Genomic DNA, 23,785 nt, shown 5'->3' on the forward strand with positions numbered 1-23,785 from the left:
AATCTCTCCAAATACCCTGTCCTCCACATTTGAAACCCTCTTGTGAAGCTACCAATGAAGCGCTAGCAGAACAAGCAGAACAAGACCTATTTGATAACCAAACATTGGCAGATGCAGCTTCATTACAATCAACCATGCCAGTGGAAGAAACGTCATCGACTGCAATGCCCGCCTATTCACTGCCATCCACAACCATTGAAATTACTCTAAATCAGACCTTACATGAGCTTCGCGTCATGAAGCTTTCCCAGGAATTAGCTCACAAGAAGATTAACAAACTAGGCCAGCGCAATGAAAATGTTCATCAGCTTTCAACTGGTCTGACTCAGGCCGAACAGAAAGTATCTTCACTAGAGGCAAAACAAAATGATCATGGAAGCAATTTGAGCAAATTGCAGACAGGACTTGAGGATATGCAACAGAAAATAGACGATTTGGAAAATCTAGCCAGATGTACAAATTTATTGTTCATTGGGATTCCCGAAGATCGAGAAGCGGGCTAATCTCCAGTCCAATTCATAAATGAGCTGATACGGAAAATTGTTCTTCCTGAAAGCGTCAAAGATATTGGGGACTTGACCATCAATAGGGCCCATCGAGTACCAGGAATTCGCTCTTCCAACCCAAATTTCCAAGAACAGTTCTGGTTAACTAATGCAAAGAACAGATTCTATCAAAAGCATTCCTAAAAATAATGTTTACTTCCTTCAAGAGCTTCACTATTTTAGCTGAGCGAGGGCGCAAAGATTTTGTGCAAATGATTGATTAATTCAAACTCTATAATGCAACGGCGGGGATAATACTGCAATCCAAGCTAAAGATTTGTTCAAAGCGAGGTCATACATATTTCAGTCAGCAGGGTCGGCCCGGGACCTCCTTCATTCAATGAACCAGGGTATAACTAGAGGAAGTAGTATGTAGAATTTGGGCATATAAGAGATATAGATGGAGGGGAAATCATGCAAACTGATAGAAAGATAATAATGTGTCAGGTATGTCTATCCATCTTGGTATAATCTAGCGATGATATCCTCCACCTCCTGCTATTCTGCCCTCTCGGCTGCCATCTCCCCAAGGTGGCGGAGCTCTCAGTACCATATCAAGGTACAATAGTAGGGGAAAGGGGGGACACAGGGTGGGATCCAGGGCAGAGGAGGGCAAGGGTCCATGGCAGGCAAAGGCCTGACTCACAGAGAGGGAAGGATGGGGGGCACTCCAAGATGGGTGGCTGGAAAAAAAAAACAATCACAGATCTAATTAGGAGCAATCTTCACAAATCCAGGGTTGAAGGTAATGGAGCCCACTATTTAAAGAGGAATAAGAAATCTAATATATATAAAGGATAGAGGTCAGATAATACTAACCAGCATGAATGGTTGAACCAGAGGTGTTACATATTGTATGCAACAAAATTAAGAGCCACACTTCAATGGTTATTGGTAAATCAACCTTGTGTTATTCTTCTTCAGGAGTCACATTTTTAAAAAAGTATGCCTATACCCAAATGGCCAAAATTTACAAAACAAGCCGTTTTGTCCTCAGCAGACACCATTAGTAGGGGGGTTGCAATTCTTTTTACCTGTCATTATCAAGGGGAACCCCTTGAGACTATGAGTGATCCCCTAGCCAGATTGGTGATGCGAAATCTAAAACTGGGGGAACAAATTATCCACTGATTTAGCTTTTATTGCCCCTTACATGATGAAACGCTAGCATTGGAAAAAATGGCTGAACTTTTTATCCCTCTACGGGGAGCCATAATCATCGTAAGGGATTTCATTTTATTCAGACTTTTGGTTCAGACTCCTCCTGAAAGAACAACTCCCAAAATAAACGATTAACTGCCAGATACTTGAATGGTATGATGCAGGACTTCATGCTAGTCAATCCATGGTGGTCTCAGCACCCCGCCAGTAAGGAATTAATGTGTTTTTCCAAAAATATAACATAGCATCCAGAATTGACTTTTATTTAATTTCTCATCAGTGCAAAAAAGGGGAGTCTTGGATTATTCCTAATCCCTTTTCTGACCACTCAATCCTTGTAATTTAGATCAAAGCAAAAATCGGCCCAAGGGAGCGACCCAAATGGACATTAGATAAAACCCTGCTAACAGACGAGGTCTGGATTAAAAAAATGCTGTCACTACTTGCTGAGTTTGCCATCAGAAATGTAGGCTCTGCCTCACCTTTTGCGCTATAGGATTCCTGCAAGACTTATATTAGAGGGAAGGCAATTTCACGTAAAGCCAGAATCATCAAAGAGAAAAAAGAATTAGCTAGATATCTTCAATATAATTTTGATGACGCAAGTTGACTCAATCTTTCATTCCATTCCAAAAGAACAGCACTCAATTTAAAACAGGCCAGAGTAAATATCTGAAACTTTTATGAACATCAGGAAATAGTAAATCAAAAAACTTGCCTCCAAAATTGGTATGAGGAAAGTGAGCATGCAGGCACATTTTTAGCATGGTCCTTAAAAAGAATCGCAATAATGGGATGTATGACGTTACAACGCATACTTTTACAACGCCTACCTTTACATCACAAGTTTTACAACGCATACCTTTACAACGCATAGTGCTTTTAGGCGCTGGATAGTGAATAGTTTAATTTATTATTCCAACTCCAGTCCCCGTGGATAGTAGGGAAGGTGTTGGATAGTACATTAAACCTATTCCCTATCCTAGAGCGCCCCCCAGCGCAATGCATTGTAATAGTTTGCGTTGTAAAAGTTGCATCGTAAAGGATGTTTACCGCAATAATGCCATGGTGAAGTCCAGCTTTGATAATACAAAAGCTTAAAATGTCCACCAGGCTGACAAGATCAGTAAGGTCTTCTTATCAGATTATGAAAGACTATATACAGCTCTGAAACCTAAACCACTAGAAGAAATTGATAATTTCCTTAAAAAAATCATGCTGCGATATTAAACTCCCTCCCAGAATGCTCATGGTAGCACCAATTTCAGAAATCGAGATGGGTGCGACCGTGAAAATATACGCCTAGCAGTAAAGCCTGTGGAATTGATGGAATACCCACTGAATTCTATAAAATGTTTTTGCCACTGCTACATAATTTTTTGACTTCCTTATACAATGCAATCTTGAAAGGTAGCAATATCCCCAAGACTTTTTCCGAAGCAGAGGTAGTTAGTTTTTTAAAGAAAGGGAAGCCACCAGATATGCCCGGAACTTATCGGCCCATTAGTCTCTTAAAAATGACTACAAAATTCTCACGGAAATAATGGCAACAAGAATTATCTCAGTCACCCAAGGTTTGGTCACGAGGACCAATGTGGTTGTTTTACCAGAAAGATCTCTCACAACTATACAAACTTCTTAAACCAGGCCATCAACTTTTTCTTAAATAACAACACGAAAGCAGCAATCTTCATGATTGATGCAGAAAAAGCTTTCAACATGGTAAACTAGAATATTCTTATCACAGTTCTGAAAAAAATTGATTTCCCCCCAGTTATAGTGGACCTACTCATGAAATTATACAAGACCCAGGTGAAAATAATTATGAATGCATTTACTGCTGGTACAGTTCAGATCCGTATCAATTCACACCTTTACACCCAGACACTAAACTGCTACACTGTAGGGATCTACGAGTTGCAATTGATAAAAAGACATTGAAGAACTGGGAAAGGCTGGGCATCTATCCAATTAAAGATAATCAGGCACATGCATCAAAATAAAAACTGGTTGCAAACGGGCAGATTCTCAGAATCTTCCCCTTTGCGACCTGTATTTTCGCATTTGGGATGCATCATCCCAAAAGCAAAAATTACAATTTAAGTAATCTCTAAATTGCTATTACTTAAATTGTGATTGCATTTAAGGAATCGCAAATTGAGATTCCTTAAATGCAATGCATTAAAGTAATAAAATCAGCAATTTCACTAAACTGAACTTCATGGTAATTTGCAAAAACTTTGAAAAATTTACTTTTGTGCATTTTTTTCAGTTTCATGTTGCACACACACATGCCCTTAGGGCATGTGTGTGTGCAACATATGTGCACTGATGAATTTCAGGGGTGCAACAGGGTGTCCTTTTGACACCCTTGCACCCTCAAATTGCATGTGCAGTTTGCGAGGACCTATTGCCACTCGCAAATTGCGCATGCAAATTCCCATTCATTCCTATGGGCCTATAGGCCCATAGGAATGTATGGGAAGCAATTCCTTATTTGCGACTCGCAAATAAGGAATGTGTAAGAATTGCTATTTTACAGCGATTCCTACATGCATAGGATTTTGCGTGTCCTTAATTGCGATTCCTTAATTATCGCAATTAAGGACTAGCAAAATCCTACCTAGATGCATGTGGCTGTACGTAATAAAAAAGAGAGATGAAATCTTGGGGACAAAGTAGACAAGATAAAATAGAAGAAGTCCCTACCCTGATAGTTTCCTATCTTTAACTTCAAAGCCTAGTTAAGAAATTGTGACTCACAAAGGGTCAACTTCCTGAAGCCATTACCTATGCGTTGTATATCAAACAAATGGTGGGAATCAGAAACTGGTACCACATCTTGCAGCAACATATATATGATTCCCTAGTCCAAAGCTCCCTTCTAAAAATACAGAGACTATGGGCTGTCGCATAGAGGCAACCCAAGGGCAGGACTATAATAAATGGTCTACCAAGGCAATTCCCAGGATGAGCTATAAACGAATGGCATTCTTTTCTAAATGATTTCAGAGAAGTGCCAACAAGGGATTTTACTTGAAAGTGTTTATCACAGATGACAGACTATTTATAGAAGGATGTATGACGATACAACGCGTGGTATTACCACGCGTACCGTTACAACGCGTCTTTTACACTGCAAGTTGTTACCATGACTTGCGCTGTAGGGGTGCGGACTTAGGAATAGTTACATTTACTATTCCAACACCAGCCTATGTACAGTAGGGAAGGTGTTGGAATAGTAAATCTACTATTCCTTATCCTTGAGCGCCCTCCAGCGCAAGTCGTGGTTACGACTTGCGTTGTAAAAGATGCGTTGTAACGGTACTGCGGGGTAACATCCGCGTTGTAAAGGATGTTCACCTTTATGGAGTACCTGTATATGTCTGTTCCAATTAAATTGATGTCTGAAACATTTATCATAAAGCTACATATGTAGACAATGAAGACATGAGAAAAGAGCAACACGGGAAAGTTTTCATATCAAAAATATTTTCTTTTATATAGATTTTAGACAAAAATTAATAGGGTACATGTAAACAATGAGAATTAATCATAACTCATTCAAATTAACAAGAAAATGCAAACTTATTCCTATAATTCATTTTAGTAGAAAGTCCGGACCAGTGCAAATAAAAACAAATGACTCTTATTTTGCTAAAATAAAGATCACTTAGTGAAGAGCAGGTAAGGTAATGGACTTAGTCGTTGGCGTTTCGGTCTCATACGGTACAACTCATTCAGATCATCTTCAGGACAAAAAATTTGTTTGTAGCTGTGACCCCTTATTCGAACTGATCCTTTGTGACTTCAGGATGCATAAAGTAATAAAAGGACTTGTAGCAATGGTCTTGATGATCTGAATAATCAGTTTTTTCACAAGTCAGTAGATGCTTTGAGTAATTCCTTTCCTCACGAGCAGTTTTTTTCAGTAAGGTTATTGACCTTCGTTATTTTTGGCCAATTTGCGAAAAGGTGAGCGTACACCAACGTGGAGACGCTGGAGTCTTCCCAGTAGAGACATGCTGATCTGACCGAGTCACATGAAATCTGGCAGATCTGGTACCCTATTAATTTTTATTTAAAATCTATATAAAAGAAAATATTTTTTATATGAAAACTTTCCCGCGTTGCTCTTTTCTCATGTCTTCATTGTCTACATATGTAGCTTTATGATAAATGTTTCAGACATCAATTTAATTGGAACAGACATATATAGGTATTCAATTAATAGTCTGTCATCTGTGATAAACACTTTCAAGTAAAATCCCTTGCTGGCACTTCTCTGAAATCATTTAATCTGCCCAAGCCCGCAAGGGTAAATTGGGTTTCCCACCCTCCTTTTTCTATTCTTTTCAAAATGGCAATTATACTATTATACTATTATACTAAATTGCACAAATTGTTCCCGGAAACATCAACCGATTGTCTTAGATGTAGTCATTCAAGAGGGTACTGGACCCATATGTGTTTCTCCTACCCAAAATTGACCGTCTACTGGACCAGGGTCTTTCAGTCGGTTAGTCAACAACTCGAATGTAGCATAGAACCCAATCCTATGGTAACTTTATTTTCGATCCCTAACACTACTTTAACGGTGCAACAAAAACTATTTGTTTTGAATGCTTCACTAATAGCTAGATCTTTGATCTTACAAAACTGGAAAACACCGGATCCACATAAGCATGCACAATAGGTAATCAAAATGAGAAACACAAAAGAAAGAGAAAAATTTTCTTTCCTCTGGATATGGGCTATCCAGATATTTGCACAAATATGGGGAGCAGAATAAAATCTAAATTGGCAGGTACTGCAACATAGCATAAATTAAGTAATAGATGTTGATAACTAATCGTAGCTTCAAGAATCTACAACCTAGCCTGCACGTTTCCATGATCTATTTATTGTATTGTATTTATACCTGTACTTAGGTATAGATATCTAACCCTAAATATTGATAAACTACATTTTACATGACAACTATTTTCGGCATTTGAATCATGAATTGTCCCGACACTACCCTTCCTTTTAATGGTTTATTTATCCTTTTCCAGAAAAAAAATATTCTGTTATTATATAGAATGGTATGTGATTTATACAATAAATAAAGGAATACAAAAAAGTTCTTCTTATTGGATTTTTGTTGTTTTGGTCTTGCTTTACTCAAATAAATATGTTCTATTTTTCTAAACTGTGTGGAGTCTTTTTGTGGTGGTCATTTTGTTACTGTAATTGAAGTGTACCGAAATACTTCACACATGGCCTCCTAAGTAAAGCCAGACTGCTCTGTGCCAAGCTACCGGAGGGTGAGCACAGATTGGCTAGAATTGTGATTCCTTCTTGGACAAAGTGCAAACCTGCGCCAACTAGAAATTCAATTTCTTTCACGGCTGATTTAAACCCAAATTAAAACCAATTGTCTCTGTCACGGAGCCTATTTCCCCTGTGGCCTTGTGTACTTGGCAGAATGTCTTACACAAATATTCTCCTGCATGTTCTCTCAGATCAACTGCGGGAAACCTTCTTGCCATCCTGGGAACATCTTTGCCATATTATTTCTCATTTAAAATCCAGGAAAAATGTGAACACCTCCAAATATCTGCAAAAGACCTTCTAATATCCTCTCCTTACAGTTCTGTTTGTGTCTTCTAGCACCAGGACATCCAGTTGGGTAATATAGCGTTCCAAAATATTGTATGATTACTGACTGCTTAGATCAGGCAGTAGCTATATGTACAGCAAACAGGTCATCTTGGACTAGCGTTTATTGGCCAGATGCCTGTATTCATATGTACCCTGCATTATAACATTGTAGAAATTGTTTACTAAGGGCCATATGTATGAAGGCAATTTTGCGATTGCAAACGCCAAAATTCGCCGAATTTCGGCATTTGTGATCGCAAAATTGCTAAGTGGTATGTATGTAAGCAAAACAGCTTCGCAAAATAACAAATTGCAAATTTGTGATTACCTATTTTGCGATTGCATTTAAGGAATCGCAAATTGCGATTCCTTAAATGCAATGTATGAGGCCCAGAAAAAGTGCAATTTGGCCATAAGGAATTGCAAATTACCACCAACTTTAAGTTGGTGGTAATTTGCGATTTCTTTGAAAAATGCACTTTTTTGCATTTTTCAAGGTGTCAAAGAAAAACCAGCATCTGACAGTCCTCTTTAAACATAGGCAAATTCTGCAGCAGTAGAATTATGTGACAGTGAACAGTGGGAGCTGTTCTTTGGATACAACTTCAGCTTTCACCTTGCATTGAAAGTGCTCTGGATAGCTCCCAAAAATGAATGAATTACCGATCCCAAATTCAAAATCTCAGTGGTAAAGTAGAGGTCACGTGAGTAGCCGTAAGACACAATTGAACACATACCAGCTATTAGAAGCATAAGTTGGAAAGCATACAACACCCCATTCTCCAATAATTCCAGACATACAAAAAATGAACGTACTGATAACCAAATGAGGGGTAGGTAATGGAATGTATCCATATGTTTCCCCCTTGTCACAAATAATCCATAGCATTTATTTTTTTAAAGAATGGCAGCGACTTTTGCATCTTTGGAATTAGTCTCTCATAAGTGGTTATTCAGGATACTTCTGAGAGCCCTTCACTGCTTGAAGGAACAGTCGCAGCCCGCTAGTGCCTTTATAGACACATTTGCCACTGCCTCTATGGTGCCAATCCACCATCACCAGTAGAATCCCACCCCATCATTATCTGAAATATCATGAATCATTGCCAGTCATTGCCAGTTTGATTAACATCTTCTCTGCAGATTTTAGGTGAAAGTAGTAATGCCTTTAGTTCAGTGAGCCACAAGGTAGACTTCGAAATTACAGATTTTCCCCCTAAAAAAGAGGAGTTAGCAAAATTCAGAAAATGCCTATGAAAGAGTTACCGCACGGAGGAGAGTGCAGTGGGTCACTCTTTCTTAAGTATTTACTGTCAGAAAGAAGAGCTGTAACATACAACTAGCATTTAACAGCCTGGACAGCAAACTGGTTGGGAGCCATATCATGCTCATAGGTTCTTCAGGAGAAGAGGAGAATCTTTGCTCAACAAGGTGCATACTGCTGCTGAGTGCAGCCTGAAAGCTTTTGTCTGCACTAAAAAGGTTAGATACGTATGTTCCCAGAATCTAGTGGCCTGAAAGAGGGATAGCTGGTGTTTTTGATGTCAGCAGTAGGACATGCCAGAACATCATATTTGAACTACTCGGCCCACCTCGCCCGATATTTATTCTGCCATCAGTTAATTGTCAACAGACAAGGTAAGAAAAAGAGTTCAGGGGTCCTGTTAGATTCGAGTAAGGATGTACTGTTGTTTGGCCAAAGGAGCAGCATACCCCTCCCTATTCTCACCTAGTTTCAATCAACATATACAGCGCAGCAGCTCCTCCCCACCTGTACCAAGATCTTAGGCAATGCCAGATTGTTTTGCCCGCCTTCAGATCACTATCAGGTCAGGACAAAATCCGTCAACATACCGGTGAGAACCCTACCAAAGCTAAAAAAACAGCCGATCATTCAGGACTTCTTTTATTCAAGACTGAAAACTAGTGAAGAGGTAATTGAGAGAACTGGGGCTTCACCAAGCAATAGAATGATTCTGTTTAAGGAACCTGCAGACCTTATATAATTTCAAGAATCTAGTTAACTTTGATTCCAGTGGTCTGTTCTGAATTGCAAATGTAAGGAACAGTGATGAAATAAATAATAGTGAAGGAGTTAGCTACATAGGAGGTTTGCAAGGAGGATTGCACTTTTGGACTATTTTCAGATTTAATTTGAAGCAATGTTGACTCCACCCAATGTTGAGGAAATGTTGTTGTAAAGGGAATCATGTCTTTCTTTAGAGACAAATGTTCTCCCTCAACTGGTAACTAATATCCTAATATTTACGTGCCAGTTAATGTATAACATTTAGCTTTGTTTATTGTGTCCCTGTACCAAACAGAATATTAGACTGGGTCATTGCCTCGCAACTCAAACCAGCATTGAACAACATTTGACAGGGTCCACTAGGAGAACTGAAACTTGTTTGGCTGCTGGCAAGTCACTACCATAGTGAAAATAGATTTGGATTCTCAGAATGAATCTAGCCATCTCTCACCTCAATCAGATGCAGAAAGAAATCCGGGTTCAGAGGCTAACCGTCCAAAATGGGATCCTCAAGCCTTATCTAAGGAGGTTAGAATGAGGTACCCTCAAATAAGGAGGAAGACAAATGTCCTTTCTGAAACAATCACAGGTCCTTATAGTTGACTTTATACAGCATCTCCAATGACTCCATCATCTATGTTTGGGTTAAGTGGTGGGTTGAGAAAGAGTACCGATGGGAGAAAATGAAAACCTTTTAGTCATTAATCTCCCCAAATAAAATCATTTGTTCAAAGTAAATTATGTGTAGATCCAGAAGGAGGGTGAGAATTATATTGTACATACGAAAGCATGGAAAATAATAAAGTTAAATGAAAAACCATGTAGAGACCTCTTTGATCTCCTCTAACATCCATCCCTCTCAAACAGAGTAAGCAATGTCTTCTTAGAAATTAGATGGAGGAAAGAGTTTTAGAAATATGTAAAAGCATGGTAAGAGGGAGTTGGAAAGTAATGTTCGCATCACGAGAGATAGGTGTGCTAGCAGGTTTAGTAGAGGTATGTGAAACAACTACCCTGAATATTGTGGTCTTTTACTTTATTCCAGAAAAAATGCCCTGCAAATGTTTAGAGAGAAAAGCAGAATTATAGACTGCAGTTTGTAGCTGTCACTGGTTGAGAGACTGTATGTAGTACCAGGATGTAGCGACATGCCTAGTTCTCATATGATCCTCTTAGGCTATGTATATTTGATTTATTCCATGATTTGCACTTGATCAGCCCAATACGTAGAATGGTAGTACTGATAGCTTTATCTGGTATACTCAAATTGAGCACTCTTTTTACAGACACTATTGGTAAAATTGCATTTTCAAAAGATGAATCTAATCTACATGACCTCATAGGTGTTTCGGTTTCATTTAACACAAGATCTGCTCATATACTGTTAGATGTGTCAAAAAAATTGAATGACAGTTCGATAAACCTGGGGATCTTGGTGATGAATCAAACATCAAAAACACACTGCGGCCGATTCACAGAGCTAATCTGAGAGAAAATCCTAAACTTACTACTTTTGGTATTCTCAGAAGGCATTTATTAGTAGTAAAGGTAGGACTCCTGACGTTACTACTACTAAACTGAGATACAATCCTAAACTTACTACTTTTGGTATTCACAGAAGGTATTTAGAAGTAGTAAAGTTAACTCCTAACTTTACTAGTAAGCCATAAAGTTAGGATTTTGTCCATGGTTAATGGAAATTGGTGTAGTACAGTCAGAAATTGGTGTAGTGTGCAGATTTAATTTATGGACCAAATGTTTTATCAATGTGACAAAACCATAATTAATAGTTCATACTGTAGGCGCACAGTGATCAGTGACATGAATCAATAAAGTTCACGAGCTAGTAGCCAACATTTTCAGGAAAATCAGTTATACAAAAAACTAGAAAAATGCATTTTAGTACGTCTATAGAGATTTTGGGTTTCATAATCACGCCTTCTCATTGACCTCAAATAGATAGAAGCAGCAAAGATAACAAAAGACGTTCAAAGTGTTTTAGAGATACATTTTTGGAGACAATTCATGTTTCTGTAATAGTGGCCCAATTATAAGACTCTGGAGTACAGGAATCCATTTTATGTGGAATGATGAGGCTAAATAGACTTTTTGTGAACTAAAGACACAATTTATTACTGCTCCGGGGTTGCATCATCCTGATATTTCACAACCATTTATAAGTGAGGCTGATGAATCACTGTGGCTGTGGAATTTGCTTTGTCACATCAAGTTTCCATCACTATCACTGGGTAGTTCCATCCACTTTACATCTATCATAGAAAGTGACCCGCTGAGAGCAATTATCAAACGATCAAAAAGAATCTATTATCTCTCTTTTTTTATTATTGATTAACTGTACACCAATCATTGGAGCATTACCAACAAATATATACAGATATTTAATCATTAATAACATATACTTTCTTTCATCTTTTCAAAACAAAAGAGGGCACAAACGCAGTAAAATTAATACATATTAATACATATTTCGGGCATCAAGCAGCAAATAATACATTGGACTTTCCCACCAAGATTAATACTAATACCCTCCAAACCACCCCATCATTCTGGTCACTAAGTCCACTTTTACGGGGCGACTTCTAACCAGTCCTCACCACCCCTGCTCCCTCTAAGCTATTTACACATTGGTGCTCATATCTGACGTCCTTTCTTACTAGATCGGCTACTCTTACAATTATGTAATGTTCGTTCCAGATTTTAAATGGCTAACAAACAGCCTAACCAAGCCTGGTACCTTAGGAGCTCCACATCTTTCCACTGAGTGGCGATAAGCAGCCGAGCAATGGCGACAAGTATAAATGTAAACTTCACCTGATGTTGATCCAATTGTAAACTACAATCACAACCCAATTACATCAATAAAGGGGTTATGACAACTCTCCTGCCCATTATTTCAAATAAAAACAACTTGATCCCTTTCATCAAGTGTATCAGTTTCCCGCACATATTATATATATGGATCAGGTCAGCTGGTCCCTGAAAACATCTAGGGCATGCTCTCTCCTACCCCAACCAAAAACTTTAGCCGGGGTAAAATATAAGTTAAAAATTGTTTGATAATTTTGGGCTTTTAGATTAGCAGCTAAAAAAAACTTCTGATCCCAAAGCAATTGACCTATATAAATCAACATCCTCATCACCCAACTTCCGAACCCAGTTGGCTTCAACCTGCTGTAAGTCATCAGGAACTGTTTCCTGTAAGATTTTATAAATGTGTTTGATCCTAAGGCAGGAACACTTAAAAACTTCCAATAATGGGAATTTTACTAAAGAGAGTTGTTTATTCCGGGGCGGGAAGAAATAGCTGATGATCTGGATATATTTAAAATAGGAAACACCCGCAACCCCAAAGCCCTGTTGAAGGTCAGTAAACGATCAAATTTGATTAGCCCAACATAAATCTCCGACTCTGGTAATACCTCTTTATTCCCACTGCTTACTCACTGCATCATAAGATACTGCTGGAAACAAAGATGACCACCAAAGTAGTGAATATCTATTATAAGCAGGTATCTTCATAAGTTTTACCACTTTGGACCACACTTTCCAGGCTGCAATCACACACTCAAACCGTGTTCTCTTATAATAACTTGCTTCAAGCTGTCTAAGAAACATACAGCGGGCCATTGCACCCATAACCAACTCATAGATAGAGGAAATTGTTCTATCATACACCTGGCCCGGGTATCTATCCCAACATTATACCCTAAAAGCAATTCCACCATCTGCTGTAAAAAGGCTGCATAATAATAGCAAAGCATATTTGGGACCGCCCATCCTCCACGTTCTTGTGGTAGGGTTAATAACGTTAAAAATCTACTTCTTTAACAAATGCCCCTTAACCTTCAACGAAATAGTACAAATAAATACAGAATTTGTGGGAAAATCATAATTTTAAGTATGTTACATCTGCCAATTATCGTGAGATGTAACCTATCCAACCATTTTAAATCCATACTAATCTTGCTGACCATCGGACATAGATTTATTGACCATATTTTGCTGATTGTTACCCCAAGATAGAGAGCAACATCCAACCTGTGAATATCTGTGCACTTAGTATTAGGGTTGCAAACTATCTGTGTTTCCCCGGCATTTAAGAGATATCCTGAGGTCTTACCATATTGCCCAGTCAGCCTTTCTATTTCGGTTATCACCATCTCAGGATCTGCTGTCACGATGGCGATATCATCTGCATATGCCATTACCTTAGTATCAAAACAATTGATGGATATTGGCTTTATACTCTGATTTTGGAGAAACTGCTGGAGGAACGGGTCAATGAATAAGGCAAACAGTATAGGGGAACAAGGACAATCCTGCCTTGTTACCAGGCCAACCTGAATACAACCAGACTCTTGCCCCATGATCTGCAGCTTAGCGTAATGTCGATAATACATTGCATGTATTGCTGTATTTAAGCCTGGCCCAAACCCCTTATACTCCAGAATTCCCCATAGATACTTCCAGGCCACGCGGTCAAAAGCCTTTTCTGCATCCATAAGAATCAAGGCCATTGTTAGACCTGACACCATTGGTATGGGTCTCCCTTCCATTTTTTGCTGTTGTCTCCTATAGTTTTGCTATGTGTTTTGCTGGTCTAGATGCTTTGGGCACTTTGCCACTGCTATTCAGTGCCACAGTGCAAGTGCTTCCTATTGTAAAGTATTGTATTGGATTAGTGACTCCATGATTGGTTCATTTGATTTACTTGTCAGACCATAGTACAGTGCACCATGTGTGCCCAGGGCCTGTCAATCAAATGCTGCTGGTGGGCTTGCAGCACTGGCTGTGCCACCCATAGAGGCAGCTTGTAAAATGTGACTCAGGTCTGCCATTGCAGACCCTGTGTGCAGCCTGGGGCTGCCATGTCGACTTGACAAGTGCAAGTGCACTCACTTGCCAGTCCCTAAACCTTCCCATTTCTACATATTAGGCACCCCTAAGGTAGGCCCAAGGGCAGTGTGCATTGTATGTAAAAGGTAGGACATGCCCTGGTGTGTGTAGCATATCCTGATAGTGAATTACAGCCAATTTAGTTTTTCACTATTGCAAGGCTACCTGTTCCCATAGGCCACAATTGGCAGTTTGATTATAACATCTTATAATCCTAACTGACTCAGGGAAGTAGGTGGAAATTCGAGTTTAGTATGCCTGAACTCAGAATGATGAAATACATATTTTGGTGAAATTGGTTTTAACATTCTGTGTTTGAAAATATCACATTTAGAAAGTAGGTATTTTCTTGCCTAACCATCCAAGACTGCCTCTGCTAGGCTGTGTATTCCATATCTGGTTTTTGAGTGACAGGGGCTGGGGGGCTCCAGGAGACAGGGTGAGTCTGCACAAGAGTGGTGGGAGGAGTAGCACCTGGGCCTGAATAGGACTGTGCCTGCCTTACACAATGCTGGCTCCAACTCCTGTGGTGTGTCTGATGACACTGGCCCACACTGACAAAGGAACAAGTTGTGCACTGGCAGAATGCACCCAGAACTGGTTTGGACTAGGTACAGACACTCTCTGCCTTCAGAGAAAAATGATTTGGTATATAAAAAGGGGGACCCTGACCCCAGAACTTTAGATCACTTATGGGAATCAAGAAGAACCTTTTCTGAGGAGAAGAAGCAAGGAAGCTGAAAGAGGAGACTGCCCCTGTGCTGTTGGGGCTGGCCTGCAGTGGTTATGTTATTGCCAAGGTAAGGAGGAAAGGAACTTTGTGTGTACTTTTGCAATCTTGAAGAACAATCTCCAATGGCTTGTACTGTGCTTGCCTCCTGCCTGAAGTCTCAGGGATACAAGAGTTCACCACCAGCTCCCATGAATACCCTTGCTGTGGAATTCTGCCTGCAGAGAGGTGCCTGCTGTTGTTTGGGCCCTCTGATAAGATTGCAAGTCGCTGGGAGCTGGAAGTGCTATGCAACGAGGAGAAGCGTGTCGCCGACGCAGCAGTTGCCATCTCATCGCCCAAGAAGCGTGCCGCCGCTGCAGCTGTTCACCATCGCAGCATCAACGAAGCGTGTCACATCACCGGAGAAGAGTGTCACCGCCACAGAGGTTGCCGTCGCATCACCAGAGAAGCGTGTCGCAGGGCTTGTCGCGGCTCAGAAGTTACAGAGTTCGCCGCACGGCCGTAGGGCGTACACGCATAACATCCAATGTTGTCGCATCGCATCGAGACGCCATTTTCTCGCATTGCACCAGTTCATCGCATTGCATCAAGGCGCCATCTTGTTGCATCACACCAGATCACAGTAAGAAACTGATGCATCACCTCCTCTCCAGTAAGGAACCAACGCATCACCTACCCTGCGCTGCAGTAAGGAACCGACGCATCACCTTCCCTGCGACCCTTTTGTTTGTATTTTGTGATGCATCCAAGATGCTTTTGAGAGTAATGTGTTGCATTTACCATCTACATTGAACTGAGCTATTTCTACCATTTTAAAGTCTATTTTTGATTATAGTATTGTGGATTTTTGTCATTTGGTCTTGTGTTAAGTTTAGTAAAGATTACTTATTTTTCTAAGCAGGTGTTGGGTCCATTTGGAGTGTTTTCACTGTATTACTGTATGTGTTCACAAATGCTTTACACACTGCCTCTGAGATAAGCCTGTCTGCTCATGCCAAGCTACCAAGGGGGTGAGCAGGGGTTATTTTAGAAGTATACTCCCTTACCCTGACTAGAAGCATGGATCCTATTTGGTCGAAGGTACCTAACTCTGCCAACTAGAGACCCCCATTTCTAACAGCCATTGTTTCCCCTAATACTTCTGTTGCATTGAATAAAGCGATAGTTCGTCTAATGTGGCCGGTGGTGCCCCTCCCTGGAATAAAACCATGTTCCCTGGGGGACACAAAGCGGGTAATAATCCTACTTAATCGCGACTCACAGATTGTTGAATAAAGCTTGGCATCTGCATTAATGAGTGAAATAGGCCGATACGAAGCAGGATTATCTAGAGGTTTTTAATTTTTCAAAAATACAACAATATCCGTCCATTGCCATGAAGGTGGTGGAAAACCACTATGATGTACCTGAATAAACAAGTCTAAAAGTAAGGGAGCAAGCTCCATCTCGAACACCTTATAGACTTCTAAAGGAATTCAATCCCGTCCCGCCGGTTTCCCTTAGGCCATAGACTGTAGGGCACGTATCACTTCCTCCATTGTAATCTCTGCCTCTAACTGCTGCCGCGTGTCATCTTCAATCCCTTGAGGTCCACCCCTACAATCAATCCTAATAGGGGAGAAGGGGGATATATCTTCCTGCTGGTATAGATCCTGATAAAATATTAAAATACTTTAATTATGTCTTTTAAACCTGTAACATGTAGCCCATCCTGGTCTTTAATTCCCTGGATATTATTCCTTGCTATCTTCTGTTTAGTATGGAGAGCCATTAATTTACCCACTGATTCTCCATATTCATAGCTATCCTCTTTATGCGCCTGGTACGCTGCTGCACACCTCTTGTTATGATAACTAGTAATTTCAGCTTTAATCATCGCAATTTCTTGCTGCAGGATAATACTGTTGCCTGTTGCTTTTGACTGATTGCTAAAATGTGGTGCTTTTCTAAAACCGTTAATCTACTAGTCAGACCCTCTATTTCCTTTTCCTGAAGTCGCTTTGTCCCAACGAACTAATAACCTCCCCACATAGACCGGCCTTGAAGCTGTCCCAGACCATACTTTGAGAGGTACTATAGCGATATAATCTAGTCTGACATATTTACTGTGAGGATATGAAATATACATATAGCCTGGACCCGAGAAGCACTTCTCAACCCACACATCCACTAAATCATAACTTGTTTTCAGTGCAGCTAGGGCTTTATATACTAGAGGCTTCCTTCCATTATATTTTGATATGAAGTCCCAGCGCGCACCCAGATGGAAATTGAGATCCCAACAGATAACCAGTGGTTCTGGCCAGGAAGCCAGCTCAATTTCAAGATTGTTCAAGATTTTTGGGTCATCCTGGTTCGATCCATAAATGGTACAAATTGTCATTCCCATTGGTAATAATGCTACTGCCCATCACTGTTCCCAATACGCACATACAGAAGTCACCCTAAGCATGCAGTGTGCTGTATTGAGCACGAACTCCTGCGACAACGTTCGCGGCGCCGCCTTCGAAATGCGAGCGAGACGACGATTCACGAGTGCACAGCTGCGGGATTTGTATTCGTATTCGTGCTAATTGCAGCGCACACCAGCAGCTGTGCACTGTAGAAATGTAATGCAGAGTGTCAAACACGCGGCAAGCAGGAACATTACAACATTACAACTCTTCCTCGTGGTTTGCGAAGACCACCCACTTTAGAAACTCATTTCCTCAGTTAAGTACTACGGAAATGATCTCTGAAAATATGGTCTTCAAACAGTCAACTGCAGCTCACACAGACAGAAAAAGTAAAAACCATTCTTACATACAGTAAGAAAAGGTTCAGCATCATCAACTCCAACAAAAACATATGGCTGTATAACACCACAAAATAACGATCTAAAAATGCACAGGCAGATGCATTCTTCGCAATAAAGCATTCTTAGTAGATCCTGGGTGACTCACTGCTTTAAAAATCTACATATCCTAAATCCGCAACCAATCACGTTCAGCCTGCCTTTTCCTGACACACACGGATTCCCTGCTCTCTGCTTCCAAACAGACAGAGGACAAGGAGCGTAACACAGACCCCCGCAGCCCCCGCATTGCGTGGGGGGGGGGGGCACACTCCAGGGGCCCCCTCACTTCATCAAGGAGAATTAAGGCTCTTAATAAATTAAGTGGTGCACTGCACACGCACGGCTGGGCACCAAGGGTAAGGAGAGAGGCTCACCCAAGCCTCTCTCTCATTATATTTAAATAGCGCAGTGTGCACGAGCTGCCCTAGCCGGGCCTCTGCCCTGCTCTGACCCCTTAGCTTCTTCATTCAGGAATAGGTGACAGAGAATAAGATTGAGAGGAGCAAGGTGAGGTCGGTGATGGGTGAACAAGTAGAATGAAAGGAGAAAGAGAGAAAGGAGCAACAAAGATAGAGGAAAGAAAGAAGGGGGAGAGGCAAGTGCAAGCAACTTTATTTAAAAACGCTGCAATAGCTTTGGAAGAGCGTTTATTTAAAACACTGCAAGACATTTATGTAGAAAAAAAAGTGGCAAGATATTGGAGAGACAGTCTATCAATCACGCAGCAATAACTTAGACACTGGCATCTCTCATTTTGCCATTGGATTTAATTTGATTGTGAGGGACTGGAAATTGAGGGGGTTAGAGGAGAAATGGGTGAAGTCATCGTTTCTTATCTGAAAACATTCAACTTCGCTCCTAGAAGACACAAAAGTTTAAAATTAAAGGCTGTACATTGTCCACTGTCAACAGAAGTCGCAAATACTCTACCTTTCCCTCCCTCTATCTCCTTCTCCCTCCCTCTATCTCTCTCACTCTCCCTCCCTTTCCCACTCTGTCCCTCCCTCTCCCTCCCTCTACCGCTCTCTCCCTCTCCTTCTACCTCCCTCTCCCTCTACCGCTCTGTCCCTCCATCTACCTCCCTGTCCCTCTACTACCCTCTCCCTCTACCTCTCTGTCCCTCCCTCTCCCTCCCTCTGCCTCCCTCTACCTCTACCCCCTCTACCTCCCTCCCTCTACCTCTACCTTCCTCTACCTACCTCTACTTCCCTCTCCCTTTCCCTCCTCTACCTCCCTCACCTTCTACCTCCCTCTACCTCGCCATCCCTCCACCTCTCTGCCCCTCCCTCTCCCTCTAGCTCCCTCTCCCTCTAGCTCCCTCTCCCGCCCTCTCTGTCTCTACCTACCTCTCCCACTCTGTCCCTCCCTCTCCCTTTCCCTCCCTCTCCCTCTACCTCCATCTCTGTCTCTACCTACCTCTCCTGCTCTGTCCCTCCCTCTCCCTCTACCTCCCTCTACCTCTCTGTCCCTCCCGCTCCCTCCCTCTCCCTCTACCTCCCTCCCTCTCCCTCTACCTCCCCTCCCTTTCCCTCCCTCTGCCTCTCTGTCCCTCCTTCTCCCTTTAGCTCCCTCTGCCTCCCTCTGCCTCCCTCTCCCTTTCCCTCCCTCTCCCTCCCTCTCTGTCTCTACCTACCACTCTCGCTTGTGTCTTCCTCTCCCTCCCTCTCCCTTTCCCTCCCTCTCCCTCCCTCTCTGTCTCTACCTACCTCTTCTGCTCTGTCCCTCCCTCTCCCTCTACCTCTCTGTCCCTCCCTCTCCCTCTACCTCTCTGTCCCTCCCTTTACCTCCCCTCCCTTTCCCTCCCTCTACCTCTCTGTCCCTCCCTCTCCCTCTAGCTCCCTCTCTCTCCCTTTCCCTCCCTCTCCCTCCCTCTCCCTCTACCTCTCTCTCTGTCTCTACCTACCTCTCCGACTCTGTCCCTCCCTCTCCCTTTGCCTCCTTCTCTCTTTCCCTCTCTCTCCCACTACCTCCCTCTCTCTCTCTACCTACCTCTCCCGCTCTATCCCTCCCTCTCCCTCTCCCTCCCCCTCTCCCTCTCCCTCTACCTCCCTCTCTGTCTCTACCTACCTCTCCCACTCTGTCCCTCCCTCTCCCTTTCCCTCCCTCTACCTCTACCTCACTCTCTGGCTCTACCTACCTCTCCAGCTCTATCTCTCCCTCTCCCCTCTCCCTCTTCCGCCCTCTACCTCTCTGTCCCTCCCTCTCCCTCTACCTCTCTGTCCCTCCCTCTACCTCCATCTCCCTTTACTTCCCTCTAACTCTCTGGCCCTCCCTCCCTCCCCTCCCTCCCTCTCCCTTTACCTACCTCCCTCTCCCTCTCCCTCCCTCTCCCTCCCTCTCTCTTTACCTCCCTCACTCTACCTCCCTCTAACTCCCTCTACCTCTCTGTCCCTCCCTCTCCCTTTCCCTCATTTACCTCCCTCTCCTTCCCTCTCCTTCTACTTTCCCCTACCTCTCCCTCTCTGTCCCTCCCTCTAGCTCCCTCTTCCTCTAGCTCCTTCTCACTCTAGCTCTCTCTCCCTCCCTCTCCCTCCCTCTCCCTCTACCTCCCTTTCCCTCCCACTACCTCCCTCTACCTCGCTGTCTCTCCCTCTCCATCTACATCTGTCCCTCCCTCTCCCTCTCCCTCTCCCTCCCTTTCCCTCTACCTCTTTGTCCCTCCCTCTCCCTCTCTGTCCCTCCATCTCCCTCTACCTCCCTCTCCCTCCCTCTGCCCCTCCCTCTCCCTCTCTCTCTACCTCCCTCTACCTCGCTGTCCCTCCCTCTCCATCTACCTCTGTCCCTCCCTCTCCCTCTACCTCCCTCTTCCTCTACATCTCTGTCCCTCCCTCTCCCTCTCTCTTTCTCCCTCTCTGTCCCTCTGTCCCTCCCTCTCCCTGTACCTCCCTGTCCCTCCCTCTGCCCCTCCCTCTCTCTCTACCTCCCTCTATCTCTAAATCCCTCTCCATCTACCCCCTCTCACTCTACCTCCCTCTCTCTCTACCTCCCTTACCTCCTTCTCCCAACCTCTACCCCCTTCTCCCTCCCTCCACTTCCCTCCCTCTACCTTCCTCTTTCTCTACCTCTCTGTCTCTATCTGTCTGTCTCTGTCCCTGTCCCTATCTCTCTCTGTCTCTGTCCCTATCTGTCTCTGTCTCTGTCCCTATCTGTCTGTATCTGCCCCTATCTGTCTCTGTATCTATGCGCAATTGTCCAAATTCTGAATGTGCTTACATCCAGGCGCGCAACTACCATTGGGCTCAAAGGGCTTAAGCCCCAGCCTCCCCCCCACTTACCCCGTCATTTGTGGCAGCCCGGGCTGAGACAGCTTCCCAGGCTCGCACACAGCCACACCTGAGTACTTCACAGGTCTTCCATTTACTTGTTAATGAGGCTTTGTTGTTTTTATCACCCCTTCTTACAGCCCATGCATCTCCACTTTGCCTAGAAATGACAAGGCAAAGTCTGTGCGCTGCCTAAGAAGGCCTGCCGGGCCGCTGGCGGCCCGCGGGCCATACTATGAGTACCACCGATGTAATAAGTTTACACAACTTTAAAATACTTTTTAAGTGCTTTGAACTTGTATTTGCTATTTTGTGAGCTAAAAATTACGGCAAACCTAACCACACAACAGACTATAGTTTAACGTGGCACTGTATGTGTGGATATGCACCATCTTTTCAGATTTTTAAGCAAAAGTTTGAAGGGATATTTGGCGCAGCACACGCACACGGTCTGGTTCCTGGCGCACATAGCCATGGCTGCAGCACACAGAGACCCTACATTGCCGCACACAGAGGAAAAAAATGAGAGGAAACATTGCTGCCCATCTGCCCCACCTATCTTCCGCTACCTGAATAGCAGGTCCCAAACTATTTCTAACATGAAGAGCCGCCCCCTTATTATTGGGCATTTTGGTAGAGCACGCAACCAAAGTATAACCTCTGATTAATAAACTATCCCGCTTCCCCCAAGGGATGTGTGTCTCCTGCTGACAAACTATATCAGGCCCTTGCAATCTCAGGGCTGCCGCCACCCTTGCTCATTTGGCCCTATCATTCAGGCCCCAGACATTAATAGTGCGTATATTTAACTTACCCATTTCCAAAAACTGAGACTGTCCCTCCAGATTCTCTCTAATCCCCACTCCATTTGAACATTCTTAACCCCCACACAGTAGCATTCCTCTAAACCTTCCATCCTCACCCCGTACTCAATCATTATGCGATGTTCCTCTTTTTTCCTAAATACTTTTTTTAACACTTTTTGTCCCTCCTCTCTATCCTCTCCTTCCCCAACCCCCACCCTCCCGTCTCTTCCCTCTCCCACCCTCTACCCCACACCCTCTGTCACACCCGTCCCTTCCTCCCCGCTATATAGGGCAAAAGGACCAAGGTCCTCAGTGATGAAAAGCTGGCAGGCCCCACACACCCCAGTGTGCCCCCCCCTAGAAAAGACCTAATAGAGAGAAGACAAAATTACTTCACCCTCTGAAATACATGGCAACCAAACAAACAGGAAGAAGCAATAGAAGTGTTGAAAGAGGCATGAACGGTGCAGAAAGAAGCAACAGAGGTACAGAAAGAGGCAAGAGTGGTACAGAAAGAAGGAAGAGGGGTGCAGAAAGAGGCAAGAGGGATACAGAAAGAAGTAACTGAGGTGTAGATAGAAGCAACAGAGTTGCTGAAAGAGAGAAGAGAGGCGCAGAAATAGGCAAGAGATATGTAGAAAGAGGCAAGAGATGTGTAGAAGGAGGTAAGAGAACTGCAGAAAGAGGCAAGAGAGTTGCACAAAGAGATTCAATGCAAGAGTGGAGGCAGCACCAGGGCTGAAGTCACAAACTGGTCACTTTATTTCAAAAAGTTCTTAATTTTTCTTCATAAAAACACTCGACAACAGCCAACGCATTTCGTTCCTGTGAAAGGCAAGAGCAAGTGCGGTGCAGAAAAAAGGAGGAGGGGTGCAGAAAGAGGGGTACAAAAAGAAGAAACAGAGTTGCAGAAAGAGGCAAGAGAGTTGCAGAAACAAACAAAAGAGGAGCAGAAGGAATCAATCAATCAATCAATCAATCAATGCATTTCTAAAGCACGCTACATACCCGTGAGGGTCTCAAGGCGCTGGGGGGGGGCTGCTACTGATCGAAGAGCCAGGTCTTGAGAAGTCTTCTGAAGGCCAGCAGGTCCTGGGTCTGTCGTAGGCTGGTAGGGAGAGCGTTCCAGGTCTTGGCGGCGAGATAGGAGAAGGATCTGCCGCTGGCGGTGGTTTTCCGGATACAAGGAACTGTGGCGAGGGCGAGGCTGGCAGAGCGGAGGCTACGGGTGGGGGTGTGGAAGATGAGTCGGTCGTTGAGGTATGTTGGTCCGGTGTTGTGTAGTGCTTTGTGTGCGTGGATGAGGAGTTTGAAGGTGATCCTCTTGTTGACTGGGAGCAAGTGCAGGCCTCTCAGGTTGGGTGTGATGTGGCTCCGTCGGGGGACGTCGAGGATCAGTCATGCCGAGGCGTTCTGGATTCGTTGTAGTTGTCCCAGGAGCTTGGATGTTGTTACTGCGTAGAGGGCGTTCCCATAGTCGAGTCTGCTGGTGATGAGGGCCTGGGTGACGGTTTTTCTCATGTCAGAGGGGATCCATTTGAAGATCCCGGGGAGCATTCGGAGGGTGTTGAAGCAGGATGCGGAGACTGCGTTGACTTGCTTGGTCATGGAGAGGGTGGAGTCGAGGATGAACCCCAAGTTGCGTGTGTGGTCGGTGGGTTCCGGGGCTGTGCCTAACGATGTGGGCCACCAGGAGTCGTCCCAGGCTGATGGGGTGGGTCCGAGGATGAGGACCTCTGTCTTGTCTGAATTCAGCTTCAGTCTGCTGTCCTTCATCCAGTCAGCGACAGCCTTCATTCCTCTGTGGAGGTTGGCTTTGGCGGTGTGGGGGTCTTCGGTGAGGGATATGATC

The 23,785-nt window shown here is 43.3% G+C and overlaps 1 pseudogene; it reads right to left on the bottom strand.

Annotated features, from left to right (window-relative positions):
- Positions 1 to 17,676: 17,676 nt before the first annotated feature.
- LOC144820534 (small nucleolar RNA U3) lies at positions 17,677 to 17,778 on the bottom strand (annotated as a pseudogene).
- Between the last annotated feature and the right edge of the window lie 6,007 nt (positions 17,779 to 23,785).

This window comes from Lissotriton helveticus, chromosome 2_1, assembly GCF_964261635.1.
Source record: "Lissotriton helveticus chromosome 2_1, aLisHel1.1, whole genome shotgun sequence".
In the NCBI taxonomy this organism is placed as follows: Eukaryota; Metazoa; Chordata; class Amphibia; order Caudata; family Salamandridae; genus Lissotriton; species Lissotriton helveticus.